Source organism: Coptis chinensis, chromosome 1 (genome assembly GCF_015680905.1).
Source record: "Coptis chinensis isolate HL-2020 chromosome 1, ASM1568090v1, whole genome shotgun sequence".
Classification (NCBI taxonomy): Eukaryota; Viridiplantae; Streptophyta; class Magnoliopsida; order Ranunculales; family Ranunculaceae; genus Coptis; species Coptis chinensis.
The window spans coordinates 29,497,318-29,516,987 of record NC_141456.1 but is presented as its reverse complement, the minus strand read 5'-3'; the positions used below and the strand labels follow the sequence as shown (position 1 = coordinate 29,516,987).

General features: G+C 38.8%; 1 pseudogene across 1 annotated transcript; it reads right to left on the bottom strand.

Moving 5' to 3' along the window:
* Positions 1-16,534: 16,534 nt before the first annotated feature.
* On the bottom strand, positions 16,535-18,698 carry LOC147523359 (protein IQ-DOMAIN 6-like; annotated as a pseudogene). The gene is made up of 5 exons (XR_015201080.1): positions 18,633-18,698; positions 18,533-18,538; positions 18,266-18,433; positions 16,869-17,095; positions 16,535-16,751 (listed from the first exon to the last, which is right to left on the bottom strand). The product of XR_015201080.1 is annotated as a protein IQ-DOMAIN 6-like (transcript).
* Positions 18,699-19,670: the final 972 nt, after the last annotated feature.

Sequence of the window (19,670 nt, the reverse complement as noted above, 5' to 3'; positions counted from 1 at the left end):
GACTCATTTACATTTTCCGTTCCTTTCTTGTCTTTGATTTCCGGGGGTGAATTCTTGTAAGAGAAGGATCCAACGGAACAATCGTTGTTTCGCGCCCTTTTCGCGAAAAGTAACTACCGAATTACGGCATGGTCAAGATATAACGATGGTCGATGTTCCAACTAGGTAGGGCTTAAACTTATCCAAAGCATAGACAACAGCTAGGAACTCTTTCTCAGTTGTGGTATAATTACGTTGAGCGTCGTTAAGAGTTTTACTAGCGTAGTAAATGACAATGGGTTTGTCGTCACATCGTTGGCCTAGTACAGCGCCAATAGCAAAGTCGCTAGCGCCACACATCGTTCGAATGGTTGAGACCAATCGGGGGTTGAATGATAGGAGCGTAGTCGAGCGGTTTTAGAGTATCAAAAGCTTGTTTGCAATTGAAATTGAAGTCGAATACTGCATCCTTAAGCAGGAGATTGGTTAAGGGTGGAGCAACTTTAGAAAAATCCTGAATGAATCTCCTGTAAAACCCAGCGTGGCCTAAAAAGGCACGGATATCACGAACTGTACGTGGGAAAGGTAGCGAAGCTCTATCCCGTCTTTTGAAACAATATGACCTAGAACAAGTCCCTTGGTAACCATGAAATGACACTTCTCCCAATTGAGTACCAGATTTTTCTCTTCGCAATGCGTTAATACTTTAGAAAGGTTGGATAAACAGTTGTCAAAAGAATTTCTGTAAATGGAAAAGTCGTCCATGAAGACTTCCATATAACGTTCCACCATATCACCAAAAATGTGAAGCATGCAGCGTTGGAAACTGCCTGGGGCATTACAAAGACCAAAATGCATTCGTTTGTATGCAAAGGTTCCAAAGGGACATGTGAAAGTTGTCTTTTCTTGATCGGCTGGATCGATGCCAATTTGGAAGTATCCGGAATAGCCATCAAGAAAACAGTAGTAAGCATGACCGGTAAACGTTCTAGCATCTGGTCAATGAATGGGAGAGGGAAGTGATCTTTACGGGTTCTGGCATTAAGTTTGCGATAGTCAATGCAAATTCTCTATTTCAAAGGAATGCGAGTGGAGATGCACTCACCATTTTCATTTTGTACAACTTGAATGCCAGACTTTTTGGGAACAACTCGGGACGGGACTAACCCGGTCACTATCGAGATAGGGTATATGATACCCGCATCAAGTAAACGTAAAACTTCCTCTCTCACTACTTCCTTCATGGCGGGATTAAGGCGGCGTTGTGGTTCTCACGATGTCTTTGTGCCGTCATCAAGATGTATGCGATGCATGCATATGCTAGGGTCTATTCCCTTGATATCATCTAAGGACCATCCGATAGCGGAGCAGTGTTCATGAATGACATGAATCAAACATGTCTCTTCGTCGGTAGTCAAGTGAGCAGAAATTATTATAGGGTGACTACCATCGAGATTGAGATGAACGTACTTCAAATCAGAGGGTGGAGGTTTTAAATCCAGAGTTGGAGGATTGGGGATCAAGGATTCGTGAGGGATCATCTCTCCAATGGAAAAGAGCGAATCCGGTTCTTCTGAATCAGTTTGCAATGCAGCATTAGGGTCAAATAGTGGTACTGACTCTAATAATGCATGGACATCCTTTATGTACGAGTCATCGTCAAACTCCGGATTATCAAAAGAAAGAAATTGGTGTATCTCGTCTGGGGGAAAAGAGTTTGTGAAATAATCATGTTCCAGACAATCAACCAAGCTAATCTCGCCATCCATTATAGGATCGGGAAACTGTTTCATTAATTTGAACACGTTGAGTTCGACATAAAGGTTCTCGAAAGACAATGTCATTGAACCGTCCCGACAATTTATGAGAGCATTGGAAGTTGCAAGAAAAGGACGTCCCAAGATGATAGGGATGGAGTCACAGGCTACTTCAGTATCTAGAATGACAAATCAACTGGGTAGTAAAAATCTTGGACCTTTACTATAACGTTCTCTACTATGCCCTTTAGGTACTTGATGGAGCGATCTGCTAGTTGCAGAGTCATATTGGTAAGTTTTAATTCATGAAGACCTAACTACTTAAATAAGTAGTAGGGAAGTAGGTTAACACTGACACCTAGGTCTAAAAGTGCAGTAGCGGTATACTTGTCGCCCAACGTGCATGGTATAGTTGATCGACCTAGGTCCTTGTACTTTACCACACCATTGGTAGTGGTAATCGACTGAAACTGCTAAGTGAGGAACGCTTGTTGAGGTACATTCGTACGTCATTTGGTGGTGCACATGTCCTTCAAAAACTTGGCATGCTTGGGCAAATGCTTTAGCGCATCTAGGAAAGGTAAGTTTATGGTCAAATTTTTGAAGGTTTTACGGATCTCATCAAAATGTTCGTCATGTTTGTTCTTTACCAAACGGGCAAGGAACGGAGATTTTGGGCGGAATCGCGTATAAGGATCAGTGGTATCTTTTCCTAGGGACGTGGGTGTATATTTAGAAGGTACAACTTCATCTGTTATAGGTTGCGAGGTAGGAGTTGGAAGGACGTCAGTCGTGGCTTCCGTCGATTTCTCGTCTGGCATACATATATTATTGTCGATGGTTCAGCCAGAATGGAGAGTGGTAATGGCATTTACCTCACCCTGGCTTGGATTACTAGATCTTGGTGCATTGTTGAGTTCAAAGGCAGTGTTTGTAGGCTTAGGGTTTGGAACTGCTTGGCTAGGGAACACGCCCTTTTGACTTTTATCCTGAGCTAACAGCTGAAGAGACTGTTGGATAGAAGCTAGGATTTGATTATGTTGATTCATGTATGTCAGGAAAGTTTCAGCCGTTTTATCGGCTGTGGATTGTACTAGAGGAGCAGCAGGAACTAGTTCATGGTTATTATTCACGGGTTGATTTTGGTAGCCATATCCTTGATTAGCGGGAACAAGGTTGCGGTTGTTTTGGTACCCTATAGTTGCGTTGTTGGGAAAATTACTTTGCCCTTGCTGGAATTGCGGAGGATTTCCTTGACGATAGGAATTGTAGTTCGCGGGTGGTCGTACAGGAACGTTGTTGACACCTGGAGGAGCTTGTTGTTGGACAGGGGGTGCCCAAGCTAAATTCGGATGTTGTCGCCAAGGTGCATTAGGGATGTTGAAAGCACAAGCCTCTTTAGAAGATTGGGGAGGGCACTCGTATACCAAAGGACAATAAGAATCGGCTTGCTCAGGACTTAAGCAAAGGGAGCATGGGGAAGCGTTGGCAGCCATGACATGTTTGGGTTTTTGTTCATTTACTTGTACCGAAAGAGCATCAACCTTTTTGTTTAGGGACTCGATTAGAGTTTTTAATTCCGGATTGGGTTTGGGAACGTAGACGTAACTTTGGCAGGAGTGTCTTTAGAAGATCTAGAAGAATCAGTGTTTCCCCAATGGGTGCTTCGTGAAGCCTGTTTCTCAAGAAAAGTGTATGCTTCAGTAGCGCCCTTGTCTATAAAACAACCGTCGTTCATGATATCTAATGTTTCCTTTTGATGGTCAGAGAGACCATTAAAGAATGAATGGACTAATACAGCGGTGTCGATTGATGATGGGGACATTCGAGAAGCAGATCAGTAAATCTGCTCCATGCTTCCGAAAAGGATTCGGGGGGTCGGGCGAAAAGAATTGAATCTTTTGAAGCATTTACGTAGTTTTCTTCGAAAGTATAGAACTTTATCATGAATGCTTATGAAGTTTGGCCCATGTGTCAATGGATTGCGGCGCTTGTCTGGCGAGCCAAACTGAAGCTTTATCAGCTAAGGTGAAGGGAAACAACCTAAGCAAGACTTGTTCGTTAGTAACGGTCAGATGGCGGAAAGTGGTGACTACTTGTTGCATCCGACGAAGATGATTGTACGGTTTTTCATGGTCTAAACCATGGTAAACAGGTAACAAACCGAAAATGTTTGGCGGAATGCAAAAATCACCTACAATCGCATCGAGTCTAAAACAGGAAGCAGGTCCTTCCTGTAAGGCAGTATAGAAATCCGAAAGGGGTTTCTCGACTGTGAGTTTTTCCTCAGCCATAATTAAAGGAGATAATGGCAACGGAGATGTTTGACGAGGTTGATTTGAGGAGGAGGAACTATGTCTAGGAGATAACATAAACAGTTGTTTCTTGTATTTTCGACGACGATATGTAAGTTCTAATTCCTTATGTTTACCAGACCGTAGTCTCATACCAATATAAATTTTAATTTAAGGCTCATAAGGAATGAATAATGACTGGAGGTTTTAGAATTTAGGAAGGAGGGAGGTGAAGCACGTCTTCCTGAGCTGTTGCTAACTCGAGCAGGTAAGCTAGGATAACGTGTGAATATTCCAGTAGCCAGGTCACCTAAGAGGATTGAGGGAGGTTGTCCGTGCTAGCACGTTCCTTAATTAGACAACCTCAATCTTTCGAGTTTCCTAGACACTGATGGAATAGGATGATGATTTATGATGGTGTATTATGCGGGGTATTATTAAGATTATTAAGATAAAATTTTTAATTTTTAATTTTTTTTTGTTTACGTAATTAATGTATTATGGAGACGTGATTACGAAATATGCAATTAAAACGATAGATGCCAAAATAGAAACTAACTAACATATACTAGTTTACGCAGAAAGTCTACACATGCAAATCTATATTACTTATACGTGCAACTATATGTAAGTTATATGTGAGCTAGGGGAATGTCGAGAACAAACTCATGCAATTGAATACCGCGTACGTGAATTGATGTAACATACACATACAAAAATATTTTAAGCAGGTGGTTTGAAGCTACACATATATCCAAATATATTCGAATCATATTAATTATGTTAACGTGAATATGTAATGACGAACCACCTTTACATGCAAAGAGTTCTCATGCCAACATACAAATATACGAGGTAAAACAGGTTATAGCAAATAATATCCTCGACAAAGTTTGAGGAGTTTAAGAGTTTGAAACCTGGCGTCCCGCGATTCCTCGTATAGCGATCTACTAACTCCCGAGCTTATGCTTACTAGAAAAACAGGACCAGAGAGTCCAAAAGAGTACTTGAAAAGGAAAGTGGCTCAGACGAAAACCGGAGTGTTGATACTCCGAGGTTAGTCTCGCGTGCTACTAATTCAGTCTCGTCCCGAGACTCTTTTGTCCATTCAAGATTTCAAATTCCTACGGAGTACTTAGATCATGCTAATGAAAATAAACAAAACTTGGTTTACAGATATTTGTTAGTAGAAAAAGTTAGGGTAAAGAGTTACGTAACTCGTTAGTATTGTAACAGAAATGAAAATTAAAAAGATGAGGAGGTAGGGGAGGTGGTTTTTATGGATGTATTCCAGTTATTACGTTAAGTCCAGAGTCCTTCGGCGTGCAGCGTTGCCATTTGATTAACAAGCATTTTATTTCACGTTTATTGGTTTTCTTGATTAATTAAGTTCGAGGTCCGAAGTCCAAAGTCCAAATACCAAAGTTCCAAGTCCAAAGTCCGTATAGTCATACATTTTCGTCAAGTTACCTTACTCACGTGGGTTTGGTAGGATAGGTCGAGTAAGGGATCGTCCAAACCTTAGGGCTCGAAAAAGGTTCACAACAGGAATTACAACTTTTGGTGAGTAGGATTTTTAGGTTTTTTTTTTAGTTGGTTTAATTAATTTTACGGTGATGCAATTAATGTAAATTACTATGGTGATTTTGATGTAGGTAAACAAAGATGGAGAAACAGGAAGAGAGTTAATCATGCTCATGCAAGAATCGTTTTTCAACAGTTTACTACCACATCACTACATCTCTAATTCGTCTCATGTTCGGAGACGACGTCGAGTATTGATCCCTAGCGCATGCCCACATCTCTAGGCCGCATTGCACTAGCATAAGGAGTTTAACTAATATCTCATCTCTGGTATATTATTTCAGCTCCTGGCTCGATTTCATATCAGTTGGACAAATTGGAGAGCTGTCTCACACCAAAGAGTCGCGCGCGAAACATTTTGGGTCGCGCATGAGACTGTTCTGGAGCATCAGCACTCCAAATTGGTACAATCTCAGTCATTTTGGGACCGGATGTCTAATCTATGCCTAAATCCTAAGTAGTGATTCTAGAATATTAAAGAGTCAATCCGGATTTTCACACGAGCAGCATAACCCTCCCCCTGAGGGGGGGGGGGGGATTAGCTCATGGTCATAGAAGGAATAATAAAACTTGCTGTATATATTAAGTAAATAAATGCAGGACAGGAATTAAACTAGAAAAGAAATGACTGTTATTAAGGGTAAAATAACTTACAGTATTTAAGCTGCTGGAATGAAAATGACAGAATGTAAGTACTGAAAGAAAACGAACTAAAGCTAAGCGGATGCTAAAGCATGAAAATGTTGAAGGGGAAATAATGAAGGCGACCCCCTCATAGATATAGGCGGATGTCTTGTGAAGCCTTAATTGAGTTTTGTTCGTTAGCTAATTGAATTGTTCAAAACTTTGAGAATCAAAGTTTCGTTTTCATCTGTTATAATTTTTGTCTTTTACTTATTAAGTTTTTGTCCTTTTATGTTTTGTTTTCGTCTTTTACCCCAATTCAAGTCAAACATCGAATTGGTACGTGTCTTTCCTCTTGCAAGGTGGCACCAAATTGAACCCATCACTTGCCACCTGCCTATGTTGACTCGTCATGCCTTTGGGCTCGCAGAGTGGGTCCACTTAGTGTGTCCAGTGGCGGTGCCGATTTTAGCATTTTTACGACTTTCTGTCCTTGCACAGAGTTCGTCGCCCAGGTCGCTATGACATCTTCACTAGCCAACGTCGGCATCTAGATTTATCCGATTTGAGCTTCGGAAGTTTGCTGCTTCTTTATATGTGGACCCGTTCTGCACTGGTTTTGTTCGTTTGGAAACTTCGGCTCTAGTCAGGCTTTGTTGGGCTTCACGGGAGTTGAGTGGGAAACTTCAAATATTCTAGTATTCTCGTACTTCGATGCATGTTTTATCATTATATTCATTTTAATTGCGAAAACCTACAAAAGTATGAAAATATAATTATTACATGATTATTAAACACATAATCGACCAAAATGCTATGTCTCTCGGGGTTTAATATTACAGTTTTGGGTGTTTATCATCTTTCTTAAGAGCTAAGTCTTGTTTTATGTAAAGGAGGAGACCGGATCCACAATTTCATACATGGGCTGAGGTCTCATATTTTGGGCCGGAAAATCGAGCCCAAAGCCCAATTTCTTCACTCCACAGAGCCTGTTTCAGCTAGCTTTGACTTCAGTAGACTTTTTGTCTACTTCTGCTCCTCTGATTGGGTCAAGGCTTGGAACATTTAAAAGCTCTTTCCGAGACGGTCGTTTTGACATAAGGTGGGCCCAAATCCGAGGCCTGAGTCCAAAGATATGGTCTTCGAAAGTTCTGCTGACTTGTGCACTATTTCTGTCAGTGTTGACTTTTCAGCTTTTGACTGGGCTTCATAAAGGCTTGTCTCCTTGAATCTTGGCTTTTATCACAGAACTTCTTAGCAACCAACCCTTTGCTCCTTTATATCGCCAAAGTGGCACATTTCTGCACATATTTGAGTTTCATGCCTGAAATACATAAAAGCACGTAATTAGCATTAACTCTTATTTATTACTCGCATAATTGGTCTAAAAGTAGTATTATTAAGGGGTTAAAAACTACAGTTTTGGGCTCTTATCAGTTATGCCTAGGTCGAGGGCCATTGTGAGGCCAGCAAGTGTTGCCTCATACTCTGCCTCATTGTTAGAGGTGTTCCAACCTAATCAGATGGATTTCTCTAGCCACATATTGTTAGGAGTAACTAACACAGCTCCAACTCCTGCGCCTCTGTCATTTGAAGATCCATTCACAAACAGCCGCCATCCGGAGCTTGACTCCCATGGGTCTGGACGGGTGTTTGGAGATTTCGACAGGATGCCATCATCGGAACTGGGGGTGTAGTGGTTGAGTTGTACCCCATCTAAGTTATTGGGAAATCTCTCAAGAATTCTGCTAGTGCCTGACCCTTCTCTGAGATTCTGGGGACGTAAATAACATCATATTCTGATAGTTGCACAGACCATTTAGCTAGCCTTCCCGACCTGTTCGGTCGTTCTAGAACAGATCGCAATTGGTACTATGTGATCACTCTGATGGTGTGGGACTGGAAGTATGGTCGTAATTTCTCTGCGGCAAAAACAAGTGCTAAAGCGACTCTTTCGAGTTTAGGGTACCTTGTTTCTGCTTGTAGGAGTGTTCGACTCAAGAAATAGACAAGTTTTTCAACCTTCTTTTCATCCATGTGTATCAATACAGAACTGATGCCGTAGTCAGATGAACAAAGATAAAGACCCAGGACTTCTCCCTCAACAGGCTTTGAAAGGATTGGCGGTGCCCGTAGGTATGTTTTGAGTTGATCGAACGCCTTTTGGCATTCTTCCGTCCATGCGAAGGAGGTGTTCTTTCGCAGTAACTGAAAGAGGGGTTTGCATTTATCTGAACTCTTGGAGATGAACCTGTTCAGAGCTGTTAACCTGCCTATAACTTTTTGAACTTTTTTCATGTTTTTAGGTGATGGCATTTCTATGAGCACTTGGATCTGATCTAGGTTCGCCTCAATCCCTCTCTTAGTAACTAGGTACCCTAAACACTTTCCTAATGATACAACGAAAGCACATTTCGTAGGGTTGAGCTTCATGCAATATTCTTGAAGAACGTCAAATACACGTTGCAAGTGGGAGAGATGATCTCCTCGTTTCTGACTCTTGATCAAGAGATCGTCTACATACACCTCCACAATGTCACCTATCAATCCTTCAAACATTTTGTTCACCAAACACTGGTACGTGGCCCTACATTTTTTAGTCCGAACGGCATGACCTGATAACAGTACAGGCCATCCTCGGTTGTGAAACTTGCATGCTTGTGGTCTTCCTCATGCAATGAAATCTAGTTGTATCCAGATGATCCATCTGTGAAAGATAACAGTTCATGTGCAGTCGTCGTATCTACCAACTTGTCAATTCATGGCAGAAGGTAGCTGTCTTTCGGACATGCATGGTTCAGATCCGTGAAGTCAATATAGATTCTCCATGACTCATTCTTCTTTCTTACTGGGACAATATTAGAAATCTAGGTGGGAAAATTGATTTCCCTGACAAAATTAGCTGCCTTTAGTTTTTCAACTTCAGCTTTTACCTCTTTGGACTGTCAGCACCTATCATTTTCGGTTTTTGCTTGACTACTACTGCATCACTACGGACATTGAGCTGGTGGCATGCCACGTGGGGATCAATTCCTGGCATTTCTTCGAATGACCAAGCAAACACATCTCTATGCTCGGAAGAAGCGTCAGACGAGCCTGGCGCTCTTCAGAACTCAACAAGGTGCCGATGAAAGTGGTTTTTGGCGAGCTACATCCTACAATTTCCACTTCCTCTAACGGCTCCAGTGAGGGGGGATCCTTCCTCTCTCGTGGGACCAAGTTCGGGAGAGGTGGATCCAACTGTAATTGGTATTTGGCGGGTTGCCCCACCTCCATTAGTTCAAAGGTGCGGGGATTTCGCTTCGTCGCCCGGTAGCGTAGCATTTTGGCAGCCACCGATCCCTCGTTGCGTCTCAATTGTCTCATTATGCGGGAACTTCGGACATTGGTGATAGGTGCTAGGAAATTTCGAGTGCAATGCGACCAAGTCCCCCCCAAGATCATATAATAGGGTGTGTTAGCTTTTACCACAACAAAGTTTATAATGAGAGTTATCGGGCCAGTAGCTATGGGTAGTTGGATCTCCATAACTGTCAGAGCTTTGTCCCCACTGAAACCATATAGGTTGGAGTTGGTGGCGACCATTTTAGAATCAGGAATATGTAGCTTCTTGAATGCGTCATAGTATAGCACATCTGCTGAGCTGCCTGGATCAACCAATATGCGGTGCAAATTATAATCTCTAAAATGAAGTGTCAGAACAAGTGCATCCTCATGGGGGCTTTGGATGCTACAAGGATGCTACAACAGTCAGCCTCAGTGAAGAGGATGAGTGGATCTTTGTGAGGTACCGCGTTAACCTGAGCTCCTATAGTCAGCTCGCTGTTCATGATCCTCGTCTGCTTGGCGATGCACATTTGATATCGCGCACCCATTTTAGTGATCTATCTACTTCGTTTGCTTAATTTTCTGGAAATCATATTTATTTGGAGTCGGCCATTGAGCGGTCCAGTACCTGGGGGATTGATAAGCACCCAAAACTGTACTATAAAACCCTATAGAGACATGACATTTCGGTTAATTTTGTGCTTAATAATCATGAAATAATCGCATTTTCGTGTTTTTGCAGGTTTGAGCAACTAACGTACAAATAATGATAAAGCCAGCATATAAGCACGGAATAGGGAGTATACATAAGCTTTCCGATCAAGCCCATGTGAAGCCCAACAAATCCAGACGAAAGCCTAAAGACTCAAACAGTACAGAATCTAGTCAGAAATGGGATTACGTACACAGAAGCATCAAACAGTCGAAGCTCATATCTCTTGAACCAAGACTCTGAATGCGACGAGTGAGCTGCCTAGACGATCAGTGCGACGAACTCTACACATAGAAGGGAAGTTGTAAAAATGCCAAAAGACTGGACCGCCACTGGACACTACACATGGACCCATTAGGCGGGCCCGCAAGATTTGATGAGTCATCATAAAAGTCAAGACAAAGGTGCAAATAATTGGTGCAAATTTGATACCTTGCATGAAATTAATGAAGTGGTTGGATTTAGGTGATGATTATCTTAAAAAAGAAGAGGTGTCAAATGGGGGTTAGTTTTGGATAAGAGGAAAGTAAATGAGGGGGGAGTGTTTCACGTGGGAAAAGAGAAAAATGCTCTCTTATGTAAAAGGGGGCAAATTTTGGAAGGGCTAGCATTTACTTCCTTGACTTTTATTTCTTTTACATGCCTTGTCTTTACCTTTTACTTTTTTAGCTTTTGTTGTTTTTAGAGAAAACTTGTAACACTTTAATGGTGGACAACACTTCTAGTTCTAAATAAAAACTTCTATTTTCCTTAGGTAATTAGTTTGTTTTGTATTCATTTCTTCTTTCTATCTCTTTTTACTTATCTATCTTGTAACTTTCATTTTAACCCATGATCATGAGCTAGACTCTCCTTTATGGAGGGTTAATGATATTCATGTGAGGAATAATCCTTTTAATTTAATTCTAGTAGTTGTTTAGAATCATAAGCTAGACTTTACATCCTACCCCAAAATGGTAGTTGGTGTGGAGTTTAGTTAGGAACTAAGGTGATGATTTAGAGATAAGTCATTGTTTTAGTTTCTCATGCTAGCAACATAATCTTAGAGATGAGTTATGTTGTAAGGGATCAAAATATAATCTTATTTAAAATTTGTCTAGGAATTTTAAGGAAGATTAATATGCAATAACTAGAGTCAAGCAAGAAGGGTGTTTCAAAACATGAGTGGATTTACTCCCTCCACACTTTTATAAATCGATTTTCATTTTATTGTAGCTTGCATGTTAAGTAAACTTAAAAATCTAGAAGGAACCCAAGTAGTTTAGTATAACCAACCATGTTTGTTATAAAGTAAAATAAAAACTTATTCACTATGTTTCCTAACTTAGAGCATTAGAAATTTGTATGCTGTCATAGAATTTAGATTGGTTCGAAACCTTTACTTAAACTATATACACGAATACGTGAGTAAGGATTTGAAATCTACATCTATTCAAGTTATTCATATCTTTAGACCGTAGAAGTGTAGAGATCAAATGGCGCCGCTGCCGTTCTAAAGACCTAAGGACATGTGCTTGCAAACTGGAATTGCTCCAAGGGAAAACCCCCCACTCTTATCCTTTCATTTATTTCTTTTTCTTGTGTTTTCTTCTTTTTTTTTTTTTTTTTGAAATCTTTCGCGTTTTGCTACTGATCCGCATACTGCTTTTGGTTGCACTTACAGGTTCCAAATGCTAGGACCTAGATACTAGGCTACAACAAACACTAAGCTTACTGTGAAAAATTTGGCCTGTTGTGCACGTTTCTTTTCTTTGGCGGACTTGCGGGACGCTAACAGGTTTCAAATTTTAATAGACTATTATATGATTATTTTTTGCGTATTAGGTTAGAAATTTACATGAATCATGTGAATACGCCTGTGAATATCTATATATGATTAAGTGACTATGAATTGCATCTAAATGTATATGTACATGTCCATGGTACTATTTTGCATGGTTATATATATATATAAGTTGCATGTTTAGCATATATATAAATATGGATGGAATATAATTGCATGTTGGCATATTAACTTTTGAGTTATACATAGCAATTAGGGTGTGTTTTGGTATTTTGGCCATAACTTTGGCTACGGTTATCTTAATCACGCGTGTGAGCTCAATTTGGAAAGATCTCGACGGCATGCACGCTGTCACCACCAAGTGTCATTTTCGAGGTCAAAATCCACTGTTTTCCCCTCTAAAATCATCATTTTAGAAAATTGTCTTGTTTAATAAGTCGATTTTGTCATGAAAAAGGAGAACATTCCAACGAGGGTTAAAATCTGAGTTGGGTAAGTTGTTTCTAAACCCTCCGGGGTGAAGCTGCTCTCTATATGACAATCGCAATCTAAATGAGTATTGACGAAATCGAATTATTATACAAAACAAGAGCCGAATTTTAGTTTATGTATAATACGTTGCATGTTTAATTTACGTCTTTGTCTAGTCGTATATATCTATGTACGTATAATATCTTCGCATGCTACTGTAACTAGATACGTATGAGTGATTACAATTTGCCTGTTAGTGTAGATATACGTATACGTAATATATATCTACCTATTTGCCTACATATACGTATTACTGATGTGTACTTGCATGTACGTATCGAAGTATTTATTGATGATACAACCTTGCCTATTCGTATTGCTATACGTATGAGTAGAGTATCTTCACATGCTACTGTATCTAGTAATGTATGAGTAGGTCGTATTTGCATGATTATATTTTCTCCCTTGCATAAATTTTAATTAAAAAATAATAATAATAGTAATAATAATTTAGGACCTTGCATAAATTTTAATTCCATAAATCTTAATCATATTCTAACGGTGCCTAGGAAACTTGAAAGATTGAGGTTACTTAATTAGAACCGTGCTTGCACGGAAATCCTCCCTCATATCTCTCCTGTGACTTGGCTATTGGTTTATCCACACGTATTCCTAGCTTCACTGCTACGATAGCAGCAGCTTTGGCCTATGTTGTTCAACTATAATGCTTAAAGATAATCATAAAATCCAAGTAATAATATGTTCCTTCTGTCAATTAGATCTAATTTTATGCTTGCATGAGATTAAGATCTGGTTCAACTAAAGAATTTGAACATACTTATCGTAGGAGAAAATACAATAAGCATTTGCGTAAATTCTTACCTCCATAATGTTCTTCATCTATTAATCCAAATCAACAAGATTCCTTGTCATCATTCCCTTCATTCGTTATGGCTGACGAAAATCCACCAGCTGAGAAGCCCCTTTCGGATTTCTACACAAAGCATTACAGGAAGGACTTTCTTCCTGCATCAAACTCGAGGATATTGTAGGTGATTTTCGAATTCCGCCCAATGTTTTTAGTTTGTTACCTGTGTATCATGGTTTGGATCATGAAAAACCGTACAATCACCTTCGTAGGCTTCAGCAAGTGGCCACAACATTTCACCATCCAGTCGTCTCTAAGGAACAACTTTTGCTTAGATTGTTTCCATTCACTTTAGCGGATAAAACGTCAGTTTGGCTAGCAGGACAACAACCACAATCCATAGACACATGGAATAAACTTGTTCAAGCTTTCATGCAACAATTTTATACTCAGAAGAAAACTACTGAAATGCTTTAGAAAATTCAATTCTTTCGTCAAAAGCCTTATGAATCCTTTACGGAAGCATGGAGTCGATTTACCGATCTTCTTTTAGAATGTCCTCATCACCAGCTAGATAAAGCTATCCTTGTTCGTTCATTCTTTAATGGACTTTCTGATTATCAAAAAGAAACTCTTGATATAATTAACGGCGGTTGCTTCATGGACAAAAGAGCTATTGAAGCATATACTTTTCTTGAAAAATAAGTGAAAAGAGGTACACATTGGGGTAACACTGATTCTTCTAGGTCATCTAAGGATACTGTTACAAAAGCTACGTCTATTTTTGAGGTAAAACCCGATCCCGAATTGAAGAAATTGATAGAATCACTACACCAAAATAGCTTTTTTGTGACGCCAAAATGGCGTCACAAATAATTTTAGTGACACCATTTTGGCGTCACAAATATGGTGTCACAATTTGGGGTCAATTAATTTTGTGACGCCATTTTGACGTCACAAAATTTTGTGAGGCCATTTTGGCGTCACTAATTTGTGACGCCATTTTGACGTCACAAATTAGTAACGCCAAAATGGCATCACGAATATTTGTGACGTCAAAATGACGTCACAAAATGTTAGGCGTCACAAATTTTGTGACGTCGTTTTGGCGTCACAAAATATATTTTAGAAAAAAAAAAATAATTGGTTGCTATACATCCACCGATCCCGGTGAATGTATAGCAACCAATTATTATTATTATTATTATTCAAGATACAACTCTTTTAAAAAAAATTCATTCCATAAAATACACAATCACGCCGTCAATCCCATTTAAGAATAAAACATTCATTCCATCACTCAAAATTATCAAGTCACTTATAAATACCATGTACTTCAATTTTCCAAGCAAAAACTACAATACAAATCACTTGTAAACACCAAGTACTTCAATTTTCTAAGCGAAAAATACAATACAAATCACTTGTAAACACCAAGTACTTCAATTTTCCAAGCCAAAAAGTACATTACATTATGCTTACAACTAGCTAGAAAGACTGGTTTATGCTTACATTACATTATGCTTACCAGGATCAAATAAAGACTAGTTTAATAGCAGGAGCTCGTCATCATCACGAAAGTCAGATGTTGACTTATCCTCTTTCTCACGAAGCACTAGAGATTTCACTGCAGAAAAACTTAACCCTGCCCTCTCTCTGACAGGTGAAGAATTTCTAGATGATGCCAGGAGATCTTTCATTGAATTAGACTTTGCAAATCTGTCAAACAAACGTAAACGGAAAAAACAAAACTATTAACTTACAGAATCGCCAGATCTTAGAGACACCCTCTTTTCTTTTTCTTGATAGAGATCGATTACCAAGGCAAAGATAATATACTTTACACCAGAACATACAATAAGACACAATGCAAAATCTCCTACATATAATTAAACGGACACATGACTTGACGTCTAAAGAGGGAGAAACACTTACTCAATTGCTATTGCCAATTGCTTAATGATAGTTGTAGAAGGTATCACATCCATGTTTGACGCATTTAAGTCTTCTTCTACGTCGGGAAAAAATTCTCTTTCTGACCCGTAAAACCATTAATTAATGTCTACACACCATTGACTACAATCTATGATAGTATTCAGTCTTGCCAATAAAATCAGCATTGCCCCTCACCAGATTATGAACTTAAAACACAAATAATTAACTTTAGGAAATATGAGCCATATGAGCGATAAAATATCACAAGAAATAGTCAACTTACTTTATCTTAATCATATGTACATTACTAAATTGATAACTGATAGAGCAGGAATACAAAATCCATGGCTGGGAAAAATGAAGACCGTAGTACCTTCTTTGAGTGCAGCTTAAGATAAAAATCTAAGACTTCAATCTATCCACTTGGCTATCCCTATATTAAAAATCAATTGAAACAACATATAAATATATGTACTGGAAGGATAGACTATAGAGTATTGTAAACTCGAATAGGCCAATACTTATCAGTAAATGCCACCTCCCTCTTTTTTCATTTTAGGTCTTATAAATGCATTTATGAGTATGCTAATACTTACAAGCTACATAAAAACAATTTAATCATCTCCGGACTTATAAGTTTATTCATAAGCATATATCAAGTTGCCTGATTTATTTCCCCATTCAACAATTTATTTCCATATTCATTATCAAAAATCATTTGAGTTGTTCTTTAATGCCAAAAAAGAAACACATAATAACTAGCTGTCACATAAATTTCTTTTTTCAGAACCACTAAAACAATAATAACCAATAGAATAATATCACAAGGTTCGAAGCATCACAAAGTAATTGATTATATGTAGAAAATCACAAAGTGTAAGGACCTATGAAGCTCACCTAACTTTACTTTACCTTTTTGCATGTACAACAGCCAAGATAGTCTTTTCGATTTAATATGAGCACTTATTACTGTTGGCACACGCGTTATGAAGTTCGATCCACAGAGGGCGCTTTTGCAATCTTTTTCCGCTTCAACAAGCTCATTTGAGTAAAGTTCTTCCATTATGCAAGCTGTGTACATCATATGCAAGATCCAACTAAATACACGTGCACTGCCCACTAATAATTCGCACCATGTCAATGTCGAATTTTGAATAGAATAAGAAATTAAGAATCATGTCTTCAGCAGGTCCCAAGAAATGTTCCAGAAAATAAGTTTTAAACAATTCATACGTTTTTCAAATATGGACATGTGCTTGTAATAAGTGGAAAATTAATCAAGAACCGCCCCATTCTTGTTGGAGAGGCATTCGGCAACAAAATGATTTACATAGAAATTCTTAACAGCTCCTTCTTGCCTCATTTGTACCTTTGTTCTAATTTCATGCAAAGTTCCTTGACTATCACACCATCCTTCCTGAAGATAACAATGTTATTATTACAAATTTGAATGCAACTCTAAGAAATTTGCATAGTAGCAAGCACATTGGAAAGAGAATACATCGTTCCACATTACAGAAGTCAGCTACCATACCTCAACTTGTTTCAACATATCTTCCTTGCTGCGACAATCACTCAGCAATTTCTGTACAGCCTGACCCTCTACAAACATGTGAGCACGCCTGCTTTTACACGGGCCTGAACACGAACAAGTGCCTGCATGCACCTCAATGTCACAGCTGTTTGTTTTCTCACTTGGCGGCCACGAACAAGAGCCTGCAGCCGCATGACTCCTTCCAAGGCTCTCAATGCCCTTCTTGCCTGAAAATTTGTTTAAACACAATTCAAGGAAGAGTATACCAATTTAACTACAAGCTTAAGTATTGTTGGATAAATACATACTACAAAAGATGATGTCCTAGCTAGATGGGGAAGAGAGTTCAACTAAGCTGAATCTAATATTCCTTGTTGTATTTCTAATGATTACACTCTATCCTACCAGGGGTTCAGCAGTCATACAATGCTTTCAATGTTCCACACCAAAGGACATTTCTCATCCCACCATTATCCTAATTAAGTAGCCAACCACATTTATCAAGAATTATCCTCTCCCTAGCACCAAATGAAACCAGATTTTCATTGCCTTCTTCATAGAATTACCACACTTATCCAACTCAGCCATAGGATATCCAAGTTTTTAAATGATGAATTCTATAAAATTATAAAAGATGACAGCTTAGACCCTTAGGAAAATCAGTATTTGGTTATACATTACCTTGTAAAAGCACAAGAAACTTCTGTCGGTTCCACAAACACAACAAACATTACACAATAAAACTTGGAGCACCAAGGCAATGCATCTGACGACAAGCCACACCAACTTTCACTAAATTGGCATCTTAAGCACCTTGGTCCTCGACGGTGGTGCGACATCGAAGATAGATGCCAAACGCACTACCACGTTAGAATTAACTAGTTCACTTTGCTATGCAGATTCATACCAAGCCTAGATACAAGTCCAACGTCTTGCTTTATTACAGTTCACTCAAAAAGATTTTTTTTTTTAAATTAACTTAAAAAAGTTTAGTACTCAAAATAAACTTAGTATTTTCAACCATTCCAATGAGCAATGATATTCACTAGCCAGAGTCCCCATCTCTCGAAAAGTAGAAATGGTCCATCCATTCAAGTATTAATAGTGGACACAAACTCTAGGAGTCTAGGACCAACTAATCAACTAAAGAGAAAAACTCAATTGCACGAACATCAATGAGCTGAAAATTAGAACAAATACCAACTATTCTTCAAATTCTCTCTAGTTTCAACTCTTTCCCCAATAAGTGAACACTTCGTAACAGAAACCAACAACACGTCAACACTAACAGTAAATTGAGATCGATGTACCTCAACAACACACATTCCATCATAATCTAACCATCCATCAATCTAAAAAACAAGCTTAAGCAATTCAAACTAAAAACATAACAAAACATTAAAACAAAAGAAACTCGATTACGTAAACCCAATCGGTTTGAATCGGATAGCAGCCCATTCTTGCCTCACAACCCTGAAATTTTTAGGTGGAGCACGAACTATAGTAGCAAATTTTGCATTAAAAGCATCGGCGGTTGAAGAACACTTTCGAAGTCTCAAGCGGCTCTATGATGACTTCCTTTTTGAAAACCTTTTCCACCCTGTACTCAAATCTCCTGATGAGCTTCTCCATAGTTTCCACTTCTTGTTCTTATTACCACTAACCTTATCCTTCACAAAACAAAATATCCAAACCTTAAAACTCAGTAAACAAACAAAAACAAGAAGAAATGAAACAAAATGAGAGTTTTTTTTTCCAGCTTACTTGGTCATCTTTTTCTGGTTTTTTCACACCAACTATTGATTTTAGGCATTTCCCTGAAGCAACCATTGTTAAAAATTAGTTCTTTGAGCTAATTCCACCTTCAAAACTTCAAACAGAGAGAGAGTGTGTGTGTCCTTTCTCTTTGACCCGACCCTTCTATATATATATAACACGAGATTAGTCAGGAAGTAAGAGAAAGAAAATAAGAAAGGGGAAATTTCAAATATCTAACCTGATTTCAACATAAGGCTGGAACAATCGGAAGTCTCAGATTAATTACGAGCTTTCACGGCTATCGTCCCTTTCTCAATTAAATCAGTAGCATCTTCGAGCGTTATTCTAGGCACATCTCCTTTTTCTTCAGTGTCTTATTTGCCTTCGAGACTTACTTCAATCATTTCTGCAGTTTGTTCAAACTTCATTTCTAGATTTCTATGTTTTAATCGAAGGCGAATTTGGTTTAGTAATGGGAATGGGAGAGGAGTGGTGAAGAAGAGACGAAGTATTTGGGAGAGATGGGAACTGATTTTTGAGTTGTAATTTATTCGAGAGAAGACGCGGTCCCTTAAGTTGTAATTTTTTTGCATCTTAGACACCTTCACGCTGCCTTGCCGTCACTATAATTCTTAAAACTCTTCAAAATTTAATTAACAAAATTATCAAATTATTGGTGACGGCTTTAGCAATTTAGTGATGCCAAAATGGTGTCACAACATTTCTGATGCCAATTTGGCATCACTAATGAAAAAACCCCACTGTCACTAAAAACCTATTATGGTGTAGTGAATCCCTCACTAAAAAAGTAGATGCTCTTGCAATTCAAGTAAACGATCAACTTCCATAATAGGTAATGAACGTTAACTCTTCCCCATGTGTTCTATGTCTCAGTCCAGACCATCCCAATGTTTATTGTCCCTTGTTACATACTCCCCCTACCCAAACACAGGAGGAGGCATGTGCATTCAACATTCCTAATGCAACTTAGAGACAACATCCGAATTTTGCTTGGCGCCCGAATAATCAACAGATGGCTCCTCC